This window comes from Gracilinanus agilis, chromosome 4 (genome assembly GCF_016433145.1).
Source record: "Gracilinanus agilis isolate LMUSP501 chromosome 4, AgileGrace, whole genome shotgun sequence".
NCBI classification, from domain to species: domain Eukaryota; kingdom Metazoa; phylum Chordata; class Mammalia; order Didelphimorphia; family Didelphidae; genus Gracilinanus; species Gracilinanus agilis.
In genome coordinates, this window is record NC_058133.1 from 470,882,492 (window position 1) to 470,900,723 (window position 18,232).

Below are 18,232 nucleotides of genomic sequence, written 5' to 3' on the forward strand. Positions count from 1 at the left end.
GTCAAACAACCTTTGACAGAACAAAGCAACCTTGCAAATAGTCACCAGCCTGTATCCTGAGAATAGAAGCAAAAGATGTGGTCCAGAGCATTGGGGTATGCCACACTAGGGGAGAGATAGGAACAACCTCTTCCACGAGTCTCTGACACTCAGTTCAAATGGACTCTGAATCAGCAGGTAATTACTCCCACCCAGAGTTTCCAAAGCTTCCACTTAACCCTGCCAGGATGGGTGGTGGAATACGCACTTAGGGAAGAGCTATGTGGTTACTGCCCTCCTAGACTCTTGTGGGTCAATATAGCATCTGTGATGACTGTGATGTTGTTACTATGAGAATGCTCTTCACCAAGATAGATCAAGGCCCCTTCCAAACAGTTAGAGATTTGCCTTAGATTCAGAGAGGTTCAGTGACTTGCTCATCACTTATTAGCTTTGCTAATAAGAGTTGGACATGATATTTAATAATAATAATAATAATAGCTAAACTTTATATAGCACTTAGTATGTGCCAGGCACAGAAGTAAAGACTTCACAATTATTATCTCATTTGATCCTCACAATAATCCTGAAAGGAAAATCCTATTATTATTTCCTTTTTACAGATGAGGAAAATGAAGCAAATGGAGGGTAAGTGACTTGCCTATGGTCACAGAATTGGTAAGTAGCTGAAGCTGAATTTAAAAGCAAGTCTTCCTGTCTTCAAGCCCAGGGCTATGTTTAATGTTGTACTTGAACTCAGGTCTTTCTTATTCCAAGTCTAGCAAAGCAAATCCTATGCCACAGGGAAAATGGAAATGGATTTGGAGACAGAAGTTGGGAGTTTGAATCCCAACTCTGCTACCTATTCCTTGTGCCTTGGTTTCCTCATTTGTAGAATGAAGGGGTTGCAGATGGCACTTAAGTTTCCTTTTAGCTCTGACTATGATCACAGGTCCAACCCCCATCCCAAATGTTGCTAAAACACAAAATTTATGTTATTTTTCTTCTCTGTGGCCTGCATGCATTAGACTTCAAAAGAAGACATGACAGGGGACCAGGGGCAGCTTCTGCCTCTTCCATAAGTGGAGAATAACACCAAGTGAGGCCAAACCTCACTAAATGGGGCAACGGGTCTAGCATACCCCATGGCCACACTGTTTACTTCTTCCAGAAACCATTAGGATTTGACATCTGGTTACTCCTGTCTGGTTTCTCATTGCCACCGCCTCCCCTGTCAGGATCTGGCTCGCCATCACGGCAGTTAAGTTTGTGGGACTTTCTTCCCCCTTCTTTCCTACACTATTCCCTAAAATCAGCACACAATGACAAGTATTTTTAAGGGCTTAAGAAAACCCAGCTATGCACTATGGGGAAATATACAGAGAGGTTACAATAACAAACCAACGGGGAAAGTTTATGGGTTTGCAGAGGTTTTAACACTCAGTCTTGGCCCTACATGCAATATACCTAGGAATGAAGTCTTAGTCCTCCTGTTTCCCTTCATTTTAACCAAGTCCCTTCTTCCTAATTTTTGAGTCAATTTATTCTAATTTTTTTTCTGGTCCAGGCAGAGTAGGGCAAGATGTAGTTCTCTAGCTAATTCCAGTTAAGTTGGCAAAGATGTTAGTGTCACAGTCCTTCTAGAAATATATTCCCTTGGCTGGTCTTCTAAAAATGAAACTCCAAAGTCTCCTCCCTTTTTTTCACCCTTCCATCACACCAAATGAGTCCTTCTTCAGTATTGAAGGCCAATAAGAGCTTACATTCACCTCAGCCTAGACTTACTGGTCATGAGCATCCAGAAGTCCTAAATCTGACCCAGGATTCCTGGACAAGAAAAATGCTTTATTACCTGGCTTGCCAAGACATCAGTTTTAGTGTTAGTCCTACTGTCCCAAAGGGGTAGTCATTATTTTACTCTTGCAAATTCCTGTAACTTTTGCCCTTGATGTGGCCAGAACAAATCCTCTAATCTAGCAGGATGTAATAGCTAGCTTTTCCTCTTCTGACTCTGCCTCCATTCATTATATCTCCACTAATTCCTGGCTTTAGGACCTATTTGATTCTTTACTCATGAAAAACATACTCTGGGAACCAAGGGACTTTGGTTATCCTTTTCTTAGCTATGCTATGTGCTTTTACCTTTCTATGATGCTAATGATTTCCCCTCAGATACCTTCATTTCTCCCTTGAGGAGGAAGGGCCCATGTGGGAGTATTCTAGACTCCAGGTTGCTTATTGAGAAAAGGCACTTTAAACATATAGTAAATAATAATTTAAAAATATTCCCTCCCTTTTTCCCCTGCCTCCAAGGGGAAGGTAAGGTATAACAGAAGTGTAGATCTGAAAAGCATTAGGTTGATGATACCAAACTCTCTTTCACCTATAAGAAATATGTGAAATTTAGATTTGCTGAATTCAATAAATTTAGTGATAACAAACCATGTTACCTTTCTTGCTGATCATAGTGAAGGATATAGGAGACATGTGACATTTTTATTATTCAGTCATTTCAGTTCTGTTTGACCTTTTGTAACACCATTTGGGATTTTCTAGGCAAAGTTACTGGACTGGCTTGCCATTTCTTTCTCCAGGTCACTTTACAGATGAGGAAAATGAGGTCAACCGAGTTAAGTGACTTGCTCAAGGTCACACAGCTAGTAAGTGTCTGAAGTTGGGTTTGAACCCAAGAAGATGTCTTCCTTCCTCCAGGCTTGGCCCCCATTTCACTGTGCCATCTAACTTCCCTGACATAGGACATAGTCCTTGTCTTTAAGGAGTTTAACATCATTTTTGTCAATGATCAGTCAGTGGGAAAATACTGGATTGAGAATTTGGAGATCCAAGTTGTAATCCCTGTTTGACACATTGTGCGATTTTGCACCAGTCTTTTCATTATTCTAGAACTCTTTTTTTTACTCATCTCTAAAAGGAGAGTGGGGTGGAAACTGAATTATCTTATCTCTAAAGGACCTTCCATTTGAAAATTTTTATGTCTTATGGACTTACTTTTAAATAAATAAGTATGTGGATCTACTATGTGCAAAATATTATGTTAGGTGCTGGACACACAAATACAAAAATGGCCCTCAAGGAGCTTATTCTACTGGAGAGGCATATGTAAACAAGTTAGTTAATGTAAAATAATTTAATGGGGGAATGGGAGGAATTAGGTCACTGGCAACTGAGAGGATGATTGAGTGAATGAATGAAGAATGAATGGAAAATAATGATTAAGTACTTACTATGTACTAAGCTGTTTTTCATCCTTAGTTCTCAAAAAAGACTACTAATATCATAGTGATATCTTGACTTGGGCATAAATTATATTTAAGTGAGGCAGAAGTATACAAAATCATCAGACTGACTCTTTTCCAGTCATCAAAGTTCAGGGGCAAGATACAAATCAGGACAACTTGCCCAGGATGTGGTGGATGACCTTAGCATCTTCTATATCTGACCAGTCCCTAAGAGCTCCATAGCACCTGCTTCCATTACTTTCATGGCCATTGGAACAAATTATTCTCCTCCCAATTCTGCTGGGGAAAGTCTTCACATGCTTGGGGTAGATATTCTTTCTAACTCATCAACAGGTTTGAAGTGTATCAGTTACCCTCAACCTGGTTTTTACTGATGAGGATGAGCAGCCACGGCCGGTGCTTCGACTTCTTGGAGTCATAGGAGACAGTTATATAAAAACTGGACACGAAAGATAGAGGAACAAGCCCTGAAAAGGACCTGGCAAGCTTTCACACTAGAGAAGCTAGTTTTCTCTGAACACAACATACACCTGGTGGACTGGACTGAATAAAGGAAAACAAACTCTTTCTCTGATCTAACTAAAACTTGATTTAAAATGAAAGAAAAAAAAAATGGAGCTCCAGCCGCTTGAAATTAACTCTACCTCCCGCCCCCCCCAACCCCATCACTAATATTCTCAGATTCAAAGTTCCCTCCTTGGTGTGGGTGGCCCCTCCCTAGCATGGGATTGGTCCAATTCAAGACCAATCCCACGCCAGGAAGTAGGAGGGGCATGGTCCCTCCCCCCAGCACAGGATTGGTCCATTCAAGACCAATCACATGACAGGAAGTAAGGGGTAGGGACACTGTGGGTTGCAATTCCCCTGGCCACAACACTTTAAAACCCACAGTACTAAGCACAGGAATAAGTGCTAAATTCACAAATATAGAACTAAAATAATCCCTACCCTCAAGGACCTTTCATCCTAATGGAATTAATCCAAGCTGAGTTGATTTGATTGAGTTCAACTACTTTATACAATAAAAGGTTGCAAAGGAGGAGGGTACCGGAGAAAGGGATGGTGTTGAAGTCTGGAATCATAAACAGAGCTAGAAGAAGACTGAAGAAGGGCTGAATTGGTCCCTTTCTCAAAACGGAAGCCTCATGAGGAACTCACCAATGGGAGAAGAGGGCCAGCATGGCAGATGAATTTCCCAAATGAGAAGACTTCAAGTACTTGGGAAAGTTCTAGGGTGAGACCACATGCCCTTTCCTGTAGCAATGGCAGGGTTTTACAGTGTTCCGGAGCTGAAAATTATAGGTGTGTTCTTAGTGGAGAGGGGTTGGGGAAAGAAGGGATGGAGGAGTACGTTGTGTTTTGAAACATCTAGGAAACTGGAGGGTGTAACATCAGGAAGGATGACTGGGAAGAAAATGGTCAAGGTGCTATACAAAGCATGGATGGCACCAACTAGGTAGAGCAGGTCATGTGGCATGCTCTTCAATCAGTATAGCCCAGAGGCCATTGGATGATTTTAAAACAGGCAGGGCTTAAAGCTCATGGAGTATTTAGTGACAGAGCAAAAGATAAGGTCCCATGGACTAGAGGGTTTAATTTTAGCGGTCGGAAAAGGTCACCCAAACTGAGCCATAGTGAGAATTAGGAATTCCTAAAGGCAAAGGTGAGGAGGGAAATAATGCAGATGGAGGAATTAAATGGAGGCAGGTGATAAAACACTAGGTATGGGGAGCAGCCAATAGGGCAGATTACTTTGAAAATAGAGTTTGTTTAAGGAGATTAATGTGAAATGAGCCAGGAAATATAGTTTGGAGCTTGATTATGAAGTTCTTTAAATGCCCATGAGAGGAATTTGTATTTTATTCTAAACATAATCAGTTAAGAGAGTGCATAATAAAATACAATGCTGAATAAAATGAAATGCCAGATAGTAAGTGCTATGGGCAATCCCCCCAAAAAAGGAAGAAATAATAATATGGGTAGGGAAAAAAATGTACATCTGGCCCACCACTTTAAGAAAATGATATACAAAACCCTAAGCTAAGTGAGGCAGTGATTGTCATTCACACTAACAAAGGAGCCTTTGATTTAAAGAGTTTACCCTTTACATATGGAGCTACTTCATACACATAAAATATGATGTGCTTTAAAAAAGAAATTCTGATTTGCAGTCTATCTTTCAGGAAGACATCTCTCGTATAATGTAGGATTCCATCTGTATTTTCATTTCTTCTAAAGGTAATATAAAAGAAAAACCATCAAACATTGCCCATAGGAAATCTAGAAAGATTAGAGCTGAAATGAGAGACTATGAAGTAGTACCTACATAATGGAGCATTCTGTTAGGAATATTATATTTGTCTTGTTTCCACATAGACCAGTCCCCAGGAAAGTCACTAGGGGAGCAAAGTTTGTTTTCCATACCCCCTATTACTATATTTTCCCTTTCCCCTCAAAAGCACTCCTCCCATCCCTTAAAGCCCCATTGCCTTCAACATCTCTTGGCTTCTAACCTTTCCCAACTAGGAAAGGTACTGAAACTTTGCCCTATTACTGTGTAAATTACACAGAAAGCATGAGGTTATATCTTCTTGACACAAATCTATTACCTGGAGATTGGTGTATCTCTCACAGATTTTTTTCCTGCATATATTCAACTCAATTACTAGCCTATTTGACTCAACTACCCTTCAGTTCAAAATGTGCAGCTTTTCAAAGTGCTTGAGTTCAAATGCTCCCTCATTTATTTGCTGTTCATATGATGCCAGTCATATATTACTTGCTGTCCCTCTAAGCCAGAAACAGCTTCTAAGAGCAGGATTTTTTGTGTTGGAGGAGTGAATACTTGTATGGGTTCATGAGAATTCTAGTTCTTGGAATTGAATTGAGTTATAGAAAGGGCTACACAACGAAGAAAAAAACACCAAACATTTGTAGTTCTAGCCCTGTGAGTTACCATATGTGTTCTCTACATATATACTTCACTACCCTTGTACTCTAAATTGGAGTTCATTTTTCCCACAGAAGCGGTAAACCCTTTTGGAAAGTATTCCCCATGTTTATGGAGGTGAATATTTTATAGTTACTAATCTTGCTATGCTATGTTATGAAATGTTTTTGCTAAAAGTTAATTGTGTCTCCTGTCTAACTATTAATGAAGAGCACACCAGTGGGAGCTCATGAGCCGTGTTTTTCAGGTGGAGATACTCAAAGATGAACACTTTTAGAACCAGAGAATAGTAACTACCTTCTGGGGACCAAACTTCAGAATGTAATATGTGAATGAAAATGGGGGGAGGATACCCTGGAGAGGGTGTTACATATGTATTCCTTAAAACACTATATTTTCTCAGAAGCTTTTTAATATCTTAGACTCGGAGTCAGGAAGAATTGAGATCAAATCCTATCTCAGACACTCAGTGTCTGTATAACGTGGTGCAAATCACTGACCCTCTCTCACCCACTTTCCTCATCTGTAAAATAGACATGATGATGATGATGATGATGATGATGATGATGATGATGATGATGAAAGAGCACTTACCTTAAAGAGTTTTGTGAGGTTCAGGTAAGAGAATATTTAATTATTAAAAATTAAAATCATAATAACTAAATAAAATAAAAGTTATGTGAAAACTTAAAGTGCTAACTATTAAATGTTTTCATTCCTTTTTGTGTTTTTCATTTATTGGAGTCCAAAGACAGTTCTAGGAGAAGTTGCTTAGTTACCATTGTTCTTTTATGTTTAATATCTGGTGGAGTTTTGCAAAGAGATAGACATAAATAATAGATAGAGGTCAATGATTCTTTTGGAAGTTGAATAAAACATTGAAACGAAAGCCCTTCCTCTGTAGGCTTCTTCCTGTAGCAGAAAGGACAATAGAGACAATATGTACTTTTTCCTTTGTCTATATAATTTTTTCAGTTAAGTCTATCTTTTGAGAATCTTTTATTTCATATAAGGGGGGTGTGGCTAATCAATATGGCAACACATATTAAACATAATATTCTTAAATTTTATGAATTAGTAGTATTATGCCTAGATGGCCACGGACTCTGGTTTTATTGCATATTACTTCAAATTTGTACCATTTATTTGAAGAATTACCAAGGATATTTTGAATTTTGTATTTGTTGTAGGAGATTTGTCAGTCATAGCAACTTCTTGGTGTGTAATTCTAGGTCCTTGATGGTACCTGTCTAGGAGTTTGGGTAATGCTAAATTTTTGCCACCTGCAGAGATACTGAATGGTTTCTATCCTTTCCTTGCAGAAGGTGTACCAATCATTAAGTCCAGTCTCCTTAAGGATTACCTTTCTCCAATTTCTTGTAACAGTATTTGAATCTTATATTGCCACCATCAACCCTCCTTTACTATAAATGAATATACAAGCCAAGGCATTTTGTTGACAATTGCTTTTTCACATAGTGTTGGGAGTCATCCTAAGAATGTGCAGAATGACCAGCTTGGATTCAGTTCTTGGATTATCATTTTGTTCCTCTTCCTTTTTTCAAGTTCAACTTAAATATATATTATGTTTAATATGCATATATGTTATTTATTACATATTAAAGTTTGCAATTATTATTGTGATAAGATCTTGTAAGTTCTAAAGGACCATGTAAGAGAGACAGAAAGCCAGTAGTAGATAGAAAGCCAGAGTCAGAATAAGAACGATTTGAGTTCTAGTCCCACACTGGACACAAAGTGAGCTTGTGACCCTGGGAGTCACTTAAACTCTTAGTACTCTAAGCAATTCTCTAATTATTGTAGAATGAGGGCTGGCTTGCATAAACAGAAGGTTTATGCAAGTTAATTAAATCATATATCCAGTCTTTATTTTTATCTAAAGTGCTATAAGAATGTGATTTGTTAATTGACATTTTAGGCTAATGAATTGTTAGGATGTAATTAGCCTTTTTGTTTGAGCCTGTTCAACAGAAATGTCTGTTCCAAACCTAATGATGAAGATTTTAGTTGTTTTTCAATCTTGTCCCACTCTTCATGACCTCATTTGTTTTTTTTTTGGGGGGGCAAAGATGCTGTACTGATTTGCCATTTGCCATTTTATAGTTGAGGCAAACAGAGTTCAGTGACTTGTCTAGGGTCACACAGCTAGGAAGTGTCTAAGGAGGATTTGAATTTGGGAAGGTAAGTCTTCCTCACTCCAGGCCAAGCACTTAGCTATCCAAAGATGAAGATAGCACTACATAATTTTGTGGCTGTTGTTGTTGTTGTTGTTGTGTTGGTACTTCAAAGAGGACCAGTGAATCTTATTCATAGTTTGAAGTCATTAACAATGCACAGTCTACCAGAGTCTGGACAGACTAGGAATAACAAAGACATAAATGAATTTCATTTTAAGGAGACTAGTGTTCCACCTTTGTGGAGAACAAGAGGAGGTTTACAGCTGAGCAATCATCTCTTCCTCATTTATCTTTAAGCAGTCCATTGGCCTTGGAGTTATATCTATTTACTACACCTCTGATTTTAATAGATTAAGGGTATGATTCTCATTAGGAGTTCAAGATAAAAACCATTTCCCCTAATCTCTGAGGGAGGAATCAATTATCCTGCTCCACACCTAGAGGGTATCTGCTAGCTTAATCTTATTAACTTTGGTCTCCATCCAAATAAGTATTACACTAAAGACACCCATAGATAGCAAGTGAGAATATTTAGCAAAACAAGTAGGTAGTACAGTAATTGGGGAAGGTAGATAGATTAATTTAGGTGATAGAATGTTCAAAGGTAGAGGAAGGGTCCTGAAAACTGAAACAAGATGAAATATCACCCAATGAAACATTCTTAACAGACTGGGTGGGATATAGTCTTAGAATCAATGGAGATTGGGGTGTCAGCTCCTCTCCATATGACTGTAGTTCCAGGGATTTTTAAGTTCTGCATCTTCTTCATTTCTTCTTCTCTATCTTCTGTGTGTCTTTTTTCTGAAAAAAACTCTTAGTCAGTGAAGAATTATATCTTCCTCCACAGTGTCATGAAACTGTCCCTCAGGAATTGCCAAACACACCTGGAAGAGAGGCCAGGTAGCTTATTTAAAATACTGTATTATTTTATCAGAAAGTCGGGGCGTGTCCTCATGTGGATGATTTCTAAAGTTTTTCTATTACATCACTTTTTCTATCTCCAGAAGAACACATCAACTAATATTAACATGATTCCCTACAAACCATATTTCTATATTATAGAAGCTTTGGACGACTGTGATATAGTAGGGAAAAGACCTTTGGGCAAATCATGTAACCTTCTTCAGGCTTAGTGTTCTCATATATAAATAAGGAAAGACAAATATATCTTTACTTGTTATGAAGATTATATGAAATAATGAAGGTGAAAAGACTTGAAAAGTGCTGCATGCATAAGAATTCTTATTTTGGGAAGTAATATGGTGAGTGGAAGGCCAATTAGATTTTATTTCAAGGCTCAGCTGTTGGTATAACTTTGAGCAAGTCAACTGACAACTCATGGATTTAATGTCTCCATTTGTAAGATAAGAATTGACTAGAGCAGTGGTTCCCAAACTTTTTTGGCCCACTGCCCTCTTAACAGAAAAAATATTACTTATTGCCCCTGGAAATTAATTTTTTTAAAATTTTAATAGCAATTAATAGGAAAGATAAATGCACCTGTGGCCATCACCGCTCCCCTGGATCACTGCAGCACCCACGTAGTACCCACTTTGGGAATCACTGGACTAGATAATCTCTGAAGTTTTCTTAAAGCCTAAATCTTATAACCCAACATCAAACTCATTAGCTTCTTTCGGCTGCTCACTGCACGCTCCCCTCTAACTCCACTCTGGGAGTTAGAAGTCAGTTTATTCCACCCTGCCCCCTATCAACAGTGAGCCGATGGTCATCATTATCTCTACCTGGAGTATGCCCCAAGAAAAAGGAGTGGAGCCCTTCCACATTATTATTTAAAAGTTGCCTCTTGGAGTTATGAACCGATGCAACCATTCTGGAGAGCAATTTGGAACTATGCACAAATAGGTATTGAACCGTATACTCTTTAATCCAGCAATACCACTATTAGGCCTACATCACAAAGAGATAAAAGAAAAAAAGGAAAGAACCTCTATGTACAAAAATATTTATAGTAGCCCTTTTTGTAGTGGCAAAGTGGAATTGTACATTGAAAGGATGCCCATCAGTTGGAGAATGAATGAACAAGTGGTGGTATGCAATTGTGATGGAATACTATTGTGCTATAAGAAGAGATGAGCAGAATGTTTGCTCAATAACCTGGTAATACTTACATGAACTATGCAAAGTGAAATGTAGAACCAGAAGAATATTGTACCCAGGAACAGCAATATTACATGATGGTCACCAGTGAATGATTTCTCTATTCTCAGCAAAAGAATGATCCAAGACAGTTCCAAAGGACTTAAGATAAAAAATGCTATCCACCACAAGAGAAAAAAGTGATGGAGTCTGAAAACAGATTGAAGCATATTTAAAATTTTTTTTCGTTATTCTTGTATTTTTTTAAATCTGTGTTTTCTTTTACAGCATGGCTAATATGGAAATATTTTACATGACTGCACAATGTCTTCTCAGTGAGGAGGGAAGGAAAGAATGGGGAGAATTTGGAACTCAAAACAATTTTTAAATGTAAAAAAATTTGTTTACATGCATTTGAGAAAAAAATTAAATGTAAAAAGGGCAATATTTTTAAAGCAAAAAAGAAAGCTTCTAAAGTCTGGTTCTTATCAGTCACTGAGTTTTGTTGTTAGAATGACATATATGAGAACTGCTCCAGGATCTTAGCTTGAGTCAGGAATGGGTGTGAACTCCCTCATGCTTGGGTTCAGACATTATCTTGGTTTTCAAACCTATTGGGAACTGATTTTTCATCCTTGGGATGCACTTTTCCCAAAGCAATTATCCAGGGACTTATATTAGTGTTAACCTAGCATGCTGAGTAATAGCAAGGACCATATTAAAGCAATTGTCTAATTAATTGCTATGAAGTGAATAGAGACTTGATTTCTAAATTCATGTGTATTTTCAAGGGAAATGGAATCCATATGTTTTTGATTCTGTTATACTTATATCATCATAATAGTTTATTTTTCTTCAGTAAGAACTTTCTTGAAAATGTCTTATGAGCATCTTTTAAGCATTCTAAGTTTTATATCTTTATTATGGACAAACACATTCTTAAATGAAAACCTATGAAGAGGAATCTATATCTTTGGTTTTCTGGAACAATATCTTAAGGCAAAAAACCCTAGCCATTCTCTTGTTAATTGTATTTGTTAAACAGTCTCCTGCTAAGGAGGTTTTCCTCCAACACCTCATTGCAATATGAAGATGACTCCATATTATTGAAGCTTATGCCAATGGACTGCAAGCACTAATATGTTCTACCTACCGAACTAAAAAGTCTTTGTACAGGGTCTTATCAATGCCCTCTGTATCTGTCATCCAAGTAGCAGCCTGGCCAAGGGTAGAGAGGACCGTCATCTGAACAACAATCAGTAAGTAATAGAAGTTTACAGGGCAACTTGTAAATAACAACTTCCAAAGGTAGAAAGAAGGGTTGTAATACATGTTGGTTAAGAGAATACCTATTCTATTAAACCATAAATCTCACTGAAGGAGTAAAGTGAGTTACTTTTGCAGACTTTTGGCAAAAATGGATCTTTAAAATTAGTTTGTTTTTTTTTTTGTCAACTTTGGTACTGTTCCTAGTTGTGTTACAGATATATTATGGGTGTCTGAACAAACTACTTTGATCTCTTGAAATTTCAGCTACCATAGAATGGTAGACTTGTAGAGGTTTTGCTGATTACATAGCTTAACCAACTTAAAATATTGATTTAGAAACTGAAGCTCAAACTATGGTCACAGAGTTGGTATGTGATGGGACAGTGACTCAAATTCAGGTCTTGTGAGATATCATCTAGTGCTCTCTACCACATTATTCTGACTCTTAAATTGTAAAATGAGAGGGTTACTCTCTAGTATCCTTTCTTACACAAATGCTTTATTATTCTATAATCAACAAATACTTAAGCTGCTAATCAGAGTTCAAAGGTATTCATACATTATATAATTATATATTACATATCATATATAAATTATATAATGATAAATTATATAATAATCATGATATTTATATGATATAATATTTTATATGATACAATTATTATATGACATAATAATTATATTATATAAATTGTATAATTTATACATTATATATTATACACTTTATACATTATTTCATGTTATCTTTACCACAAATCTTTGAATGAAACAATGCAAATAAATTCTTTGTTATATGGGATCATTATCTGGTAAAGGGCTGGGGATACAAGGAAAAATTTTGGTAATATAAGTATAAAATGTAACAATAAAATTTATTAAGTATTTAAAAAACCCTTTATCTTCCATCTTTGAATCAATACAGTGAATTATTCCTAAGACAGAGCAGTAAGGGCTAGGCAATGGGAGTTAAGTGACTTGCACAGAGTCACATAATTAAGAAATGTCTGAGGCTAGATTTGAACCCAGGACCTCCCATCTCCAGTTCTAGTTCTCTAGCCACTGAGCCACCTTGCTGTCCCCAATCAAATTTATTTTTAAACAGGAAACATAAAAAATGCAAGTGCCATATATCCTTATTTTACATTTGAGGTAATTGAGGTTTAAATGGCTGAATTGAATTCACGACATTACAATTTTACTTCACAACTACCTAATCCTACTAGAATTTTTCTTTAGATGAGTACACCTGATTTATTATGATTTAAGTAGGTAAAGAGGGGGTCACTTGAACCACAGATTAAGAATATGGAGTCAGAGTGGAGGATGTTTGGGTGAAAGTCAACAGTTTACTTAGTAATAATTGTTACTAAGTAGCAGAGATGAGACTTGAACCATCACACTTTAAACTTTACCTAAAAGAGGTAAAGAAATAAACAGAATTTCACAGTTTTTTGATAAATTCAAACATTTCAATTTGTTGGGCAAGGACTCAGGATTTTAACAGTTCCTAGGAAAAGTTGAGTAGTATGACAAAAACCAACAACTCACTCTATAAATCAAGATAAAATCCGAATGAATATATGACCTATATAAAATGGTATTTTATAAACATATTATAGGAGTAAGGAAAACAGAGGAAGAATTCATGACAAAATACAGGATCATAGAAGACAGAATAGTCATCTGTGATAACATAAAGTTGAAAAATCTTTGCATAAAGACAGGTTTTTTTGTTTTTTTGCCAAACTGGATAGCATAAAAAGTAAGGAAACTGTAAGTCTTTGGATATAGTATTGAAGAAGATATTCACCTTGGGTTTCTATAAACAAACTCACAAATTGTGGATAACAAAGAAATTTTCATGCAAATAGTCAAATCATTTAGGAATTGCTGAGAATTCTTTGAGTAGAATACAAGAACTTGAATTTTTCTTTCTTTTTTCTTTATTATTTTTAAAGGTAATATATTTTTATTTTTTTTCTGGTTTAACCCTTACATTTTATTGATAAGGAAACTGTTCCAGGGAGGTGAAGTGACTTGCCCATCATCACAAAATTAGTTTTTGGCAAAGCTGGTTCACAAACCCAGTTTATTTCACAACTACCACAGATTAAGAATATGAAGTCAAAGTGGAGGATGTTTGGGGTGAAAGTCAACAGATGGGGAAGCAGAAGTGAACTTGATATGAATCTATACAGGAATTTTATGAGAATTAATTGAATTAAATGAGAAGTTCATTAAACAGAGGCCACAAATGGCACGAAAAAAACAGAGTGTAGAGTTAGGGGACTTAAGCTATTCAGATATCTGTGGAAGAAGTGTGATGGAAGAAGAGAACTGATTTGTAATTTTAGGATCTGGGTTAAAAATCACTATTCTGTCACTTAATACCTGTGTGACAATCTCTTTGGACTCCTTTTGCTCATTTATGAAATAAAAGCAGTAAGTGATACAGTGGATAGTGATGGGTCTAGAGTCAAGAAGACTTGTTTTCAATCTGGCCTCATACACTTACTAGCTGTGTGACCCTGGGCAAATCACCTAACCTCTGTCTGCCTCAGTTTCCTTATTTATAAAGTGAGACTAGTAATAGCTCCTAGCTCCCAGAATTGCGTGAAGATCAAATGAGACAATTTTTGTGAAGTGCTTTGCAAACTTCAAAGTGCTGTATATTAGCCATTATTAGTATTACTCTATGTCTAGAGGATTAGTCATCAGGGCAGTTAAGTGGCATAGTACATAGAGTGCTATGCCAGGAAGACTCATATTCCTGAGTTCAGATCTGGCCTCAGACACTTTACCAATTGTATGGCCCTTGGCAAGTCATTTAACCCGATTTGCCTTAGTTTTCTCATCTACAAAATAAACTAGAGAAGGAAATGACAAACCACTCCAGTGCCTCTGCCAAGAAAATCCCTAATTGGGTCACAAAGGGTTTGGACATGACTGAAATGATTGAACAGCAACAAAAGGGGATTAGTGACTCATTTGAGTTTAATAACTACCCGATGAGGGAGCGACTACAGTTATTATTGTACTCATTTTATGAACAAGGACACCAAGGCTCTGAGAATTTAAAGGACTAATCAAGGGTCACCTGCTTAGTAAGTACTGGAGGCAATAGATAAATATAGGTGTCCAGGTCCAGCTACTGTCCAGCATTCTATCCACAGCTCCAAATTGCTTCTCTGGGGGCTGCAGTTTAGGTGGATCTGCCCGTTGAGCTAGTGTTTGGGAACTTTGAAGACTTATGAAGAAAGGACTTCAAAGTATTGCAGTAGAAATAGCAATACCTTTGGAATCAGAGGATTTAGGTTCAAATCCTGGCTCTCTCGCTTAATTCCTATTTGCCCTTTAGAAAGTCATGCCCCCATTTTGGACCTCAATTTCTTTATTGCTAAAATTAGATGGCTGAACTAGACGGTCTCTAAGTCCCCTTCTAGTATTAAATCTATTATCCTTTGAGTATCTGCCTGGAGGTGGGCAAATATCTGTTTTACAAAAGAGTGAAAAGAAAGGAATCTTTACACCATTACCTAGTGGGATTGCAAAAATGAAAAATCATAAGAAGAATTAGAATGATGGGTTATGTCCATTTATAAAGGAAAGGAAAAACCATGAAGAACTAGCATGGTTTCATCAAGATTTGGGCATTCAAATAAATGCAATTTTATTTATATATTTATATGCATATAATTATAAATATTAAATATAAATATATTTTATATAAATATATTATTATAAATATTGTTTTAAATATTATATATTTTAAATACATATTATACTTTTTAAACCCTTACTTTCTGTCTTAGAATTGATAATAAGTATCGATTCCAAGTTAGAAGAACGATAAGGGATAGGCAACTGGAGTCAAATGACTTGTCCATGGTTACATAGCTAGAAAGTGTCTGAGGTTAAATTTGAACCCAGCACCTTCTATCTCCAGACCTGGCTATCTGCTATGCTAACTATCTTCCTTTAAATGCAATTGAACTTAAAAAATATTTATTAAATGGATACAATATATAAGACATGCTTAGTGGACTCCTTCTGTTGAACTTATAGGACAATATGAATGAATTGACTAAGACTGGTATGTGTGAATAGGTTGTGTCATTGCCTGTGTCATTGTGGCAAACACTTGTAGCAGTAAAATCACAAATCCATTAGAGTATCTCTAAATGCTCTCACATACTAAGCATTTAATAAATGTTTGTTGAATTAAATTCTGTGAGGAAAATGACAGTCTCTCTGTACTCTTCCCTGATCAGACCACATCTGGGATTTTGCATTAATTTTGCGGTGTCATAATTTGAGGATATTAATATGTTGGAATGTGTCTATAAGTGAGCTAGATAGTGTGGATAGAGTGCCAGACTTATAGTCTTAGAGACTTCCTAGCAGTCTGACCCTGGGCAAATCATTTGACTCTACTTACCTAGCCCTTTCCACTCTTCTGCCTTGGAGCTGATATGTAGTATCCATTTGAGGAGGGGGAGGGAGGAAGGGGGAGAGAGAGACAGAGACAGAGACAGAGACAGAGACAGAGACAGAGACAGAGACAGAGACAGAGACAGAGACAGAGAGAGCACTCAACAAGGCTGATGAGGGATCTAAAGACCCTCCCTTATGAGGATGAATGGATGAAATGGGGATGTAGAGAAGACAAAACTTAGAGGAGAAATCATATCAGGAAAGAATGAGTTCCCCGTAACTGGAGATCTTCCAGTAAACATCTGATGACCCATTCCCATTCCTAGGTGATGTTTTATCAGAGATGAGTGTTCAGGTATGCTTTGAAGTAGATGACCTCTGTGATGACTTTCAGCTTTGAGGTTCTGTTATCCTGTGATTATGCAAATAGCTCAACCCAGAACACCTGTCTGGGGGGATCACAAGTTGGTGAGTGGTTGCCCTGTTACAGAAGTCATCACAGGGATCAGGTTAGGTACATTATGAGTAATTGCATTGCCATTTCAGTGACATTCAGAGGCATCAGTGGCAGAGATATTTGAGGAGGAGGATGGCTGGTGATTGGTTGCCAGTGGACAATTAGGTTAGCCACAATCTTGTCACCTTAGGTAGATTGGTTTATTAGTAGAACAAGACCAGGAAATCTCTTGGGTCTCAGGAAAGGCATGGTTACATTACTCAGGCATTTAATGCCCTTCTCAATCTGGCTCCCACCCACTTTTCCAGTTTTATTTCATATTAATCCCTTTCATACACTGTCCATCCCAGCGAACTGACCTCCTGGTAGTTCCCTGTACAAAACATTTCAATTCCCTATGCGAGGTGGTCCCCTTTATATGAACGTCACTACCTTCCTCCAAGTTCCACGTCATAGAAACTATAGGTTTTTTTTTTTTTTAAGTATGGTTCAGGTGCTTCCTCTTATAGAAGACTTTTAAAAAATGAGTCTGCATTTTCCCCATCTTCCTTTTAGCCTTTTACTAATTCTCTGTCTGTCTTTCTCTGGGTCTTTGTCTCAAAATTATTTTGCATTTATTTATTTGTTTGGTTGGTTTTTTAAATTTAGTTAAAAGGCAGTCCTAGTAAACTGAATTGGAATCAGTAGACCTGGGTTCAGGTTTTGCCGTTAACACATACTGGCTGTATGACTTTTAACATGGCATTTGGATATGTCAATGCTTTAGGTAATTTTCTAAGACTATAAATTTCAGGAAAAGTGCTGACTTGAATTGGTAGGAACTCACAGCTCAAATCCCTGTCCTCTCAGATATATTGATTTGGGTACATATTGTATCCATCATTCCAATATCTATAATAGAAGATGTTGACCTTTTAGGGGGCATCAGTTTTTTGTCAGTCTATGGACCCCATCTCAGAATAATATATATATATATATACATATATAATAATGTATAATAATATAATTATATTGTTATAATTATTTAAGTATATTAAAATAAATATAATATGAGAATATATAATAAATAAATATATGCATATATATTTAAAACCCTTACCTTCTGTCTTAGAATCAATACAAAGTTCCAAGGGAGAAGAGCATTAAGGGCTAGGCAATAGAGGTTAAGTGACTTGTTCAAGGTCATAGAGCTAGGAAATGTCTGAGGTCAAATTTGAATGCAGGATCTCTCATCTCTAGGTGTGGCTTCCAATCCTCTAAGTTACCTAATTGCTCCCCAGAATAATATTTTAAAATGCATAAAATACATAAGATTATAGATGAAACCTATTATGTTAAAATAAAGTTATTAAGATATTTTAAAAACCCAGAAAATTCACAGAATATAAATTATGAACCTTCTTTTTATAGGGACATAGTTTTATTAGGATTTAGTTTTATAGTAGGAGAGAGAAGAGCACAATAGAAGGGAATCACTACAGGAGAAATAGATGATGGCAGGAAACACTGAGGAAGGTCACCATAATATAAGTGTGTATGTGTGTGTGTGTGTGTGTGTGTGTGTGTGTGTGTGTGTGTGTGTGTG

General features: G+C 36.8%; 1 long non-coding RNA gene across 1 annotated transcript in view; it reads right to left on the reverse strand.

Annotated features, from left to right (window-relative positions):
* Positions 1-8,989: 8,989 nt before the first annotated feature.
* Positions 8,990-18,232, reverse strand: part of LOC123247230 — a 25,317-nt gene continuing 16,074 nt past the window's right edge. The window contains exon 4 of the long non-coding RNA XR_006506140.1: positions 8,990-9,271. This is a non-coding gene — a long non-coding RNA (uncharacterized LOC123247230). The remainder of the gene's footprint in view (positions 9,272-18,232) is intronic.